The sequence below is a fragment of the Oncorhynchus gorbuscha genome, linkage group LG08 (assembly GCF_021184085.1).
Source record: "Oncorhynchus gorbuscha isolate QuinsamMale2020 ecotype Even-year linkage group LG08, OgorEven_v1.0, whole genome shotgun sequence".
NCBI lineage: Eukaryota > Metazoa > Chordata > Actinopteri > Salmoniformes > Salmonidae > Oncorhynchus > Oncorhynchus gorbuscha.
Genome location: NC_060180.1, coordinates 78072030 through 78074529, shown reverse-complemented (window position 1 = coordinate 78074529; position 2500 = coordinate 78072030).

Below are 2500 nucleotides of genomic sequence, written 5' to 3'. Positions count from 1 at the left end.
AGAGAGAGGTAGAAGGGGTTAGGACAAGAGAGAGAGAGAGAGAGAGGTAGAAGGGGTTAGGACAAGAGAGAGAGAGAGAGAGAGGGTAGAAGGGGTTAGGACAAGAGAGAGAGAGAGAGAGGTAGAAGGGGTTAGGACAAGAGAGAGAGAGAGAGAGAGAGGAGAGAGGACGAGAGAGAGAGAGAGAGTAGAAGGGGTTAGGACAAGAGAGAGAGAGAGAGAGTAGAAGGGGTTAGGACAAGAGAGAGAGAGAGAGAGAGAGAGAGGTAGAAGGGAGGTAGAGAGAGAGAGAGAGAGGTAGAAGGGGTTAGGACAAGAGAGAGAGAGAGAGGTAGAGAGAGGGTAGAGAGAGAGAGGAGAAGATGAGAGAGAGAGAGAGAGAGAGAGAGAGAGAGAGAGAGAGGTAGAAGGGGTTAGGACAAGAGAGAGAGAGAGAGAGAGAGAGAGAGAGAGGTAGAAGGGGTTAGGACGAGAGAGAGAGAGAGAGAGAGAGAGAGTAGAAGGGGTTAGGACAAGAGAGAGAGAGAGAGGTAGAAGGGGTTAGGACAAGAGAGAGAGAGAGGTAGAAGGGGTTAGGACAAGAGAGAGAGAGAGAGAGAGAGAGAGAGAGAGAGAGAGAGAGAGAGAGAGAGAGAGAGAGAGAGAGAGAGAGAGAGAGAGAGAGAGAGAGAGAGAGAGGTAGAAGGGGTTAGGACAAGAGAGAGAGAGAGAGAGAGAGAGAGAGGTAGAAGGGGTTAGGACAAGAGAGAGAGAGAGAGAGAGAGGTAGAAGGGGTTAGGACAAGAGAGAGAGAGAGAGGTAGAAGGGGTTAGGACAAGAGAGAGAGAGAGGTAGAAGGGGTTATGACAAGAGAGAGAGAGAGAGAGAGAGAGAGAGAGGTAAAAAGTTGATTCAAAAAAAAAAAAAAAAAATGTGATAAAATAAATTAGATAAAAAAAAAAAAAAAAAACAAAAAAATTAAGATAAAAAAAAAAAGTCAAAAAAAGTTAAACAAAAAAAAAAAAAAAAAAAATAAAAAAAGTTAAAGGACTCAAGTAAAATTGAGATAACGGATCTGGAGGTAGAAGGGGTTAGGACAAGAGAGAGAGAGAGAGAGAGAGAGGTAGAAGGGTTAGGATAAGAGAGAGAGAGAGAGAGAGAGAGAGGTAGGGGTTAGGACAAGAGAGAGAGAGAGAGGTAGAAGGGGGTTAGGACAAGAGAGAGAGGTAGAAGGGGTTATGACAATATATATAAGAGAAGAGAGAGAGAGAGAGAGAGAGAGAGAGAGAGAGAGAGGTAGAAGGGGGTTAGGACAAGAGAGAGAGAGTGCAGAAGGTAGAAGGGGTTAGGACAAGATAGAGAGAGAGGAGAGAGGTAGAAGGGGTTAGGACAAGAGAGAGAGAGAGAGAGAGGTAGAAGGGGTTAGGACAAGAGAGAGAGAGAGAGGAGGTAGAAGGGGTTAGGACAAGAGAGAGAGAGAGAGAGAGAGATAGAGGTAGAAGGGGTTAGGACAAGAGAGAGAGAGAGAGAGAGAGAGAGAGAGGTAGAAGGGGTTAGGACAAGAGAGAGAGAGAGAGAGGTAGAATGGGTTAGGACAAGAGAGAGAGAGAGAGAGAGGGTTAGGACAAGAGAGAGAGAGAGAGAAGAGAGAGAGAGAGAGAGAGAGAGAGAGAGTAGAGAGGGGAGAGAACAAGAGAGAGAGAGAAGGGGTTGGGACAAGAGAGAGAGAGAGAGAGAGAGAGAGAGGTAGAAGGGGTTAGGACAAGAGAGAGAGAGTAGAAGGGGTTAGGACAAAGAGAGGTAGAAGGGGTTAGGACAAGAGAGAGAGAGAGAGAAGAAATTTATGACAGAGAGAGAGAGAGAGAGAGGCCAGAGAGAGAGAGATAGGTAGAGGGTTAGGACAAGAGAGAGAGTGAAGGGGTTAGGACAAGAGAGAGAGAGAGAGGTAGAAGGGGTTAGGACAAGAGAGAGAGAGAGAGAGAAGGGGTTAGGACAAGAGAGAGAGAGAGAGAAGGGGAGAGGAGAAGAGAGAGAGAGAGAGAGAGAGAGAGGGGTTAGGACAAGAGAGAGAGAGAGGAGTTAGAGACAAGAGAGAGAGAGAGAGAGAGAGAGAGAGAGAGAGAGAGAGAGGTAGAAGGGGTTAGGACAAGAGAGAGAGAGAGAGAGAGAGAGAGACAGAGAGGTAGAAGGGGTTAGGACAAGAGAGAGAGAGAGAGGTAGAAGGGTTAGGACAAGAGAGAGAGAGAGAGGAGGTAGAAGGGGTTAGGACAAGAGAGAGAGAGAGAGAGAGTAGAAGGGGTTAGGACAGAGAGAGAGAGAGAGAGGGGTTAGGACAGAGAGAGGAGAGGTAGAGGGGGTTAGGACAAGATAGAGAGGTAGAGGGGTTAGGACAAGATAGAGAGAGGTAGGAGAGGTTAGGACAAGATAGAGAGAGAGAGGTAGAGAGGTAGAGAGGGGTTAGGACAAGATAGAGAGAGAGAGAGAGAGAGAGAGAGAGAGAGAGAGAGAGAGAGAGAGAGAT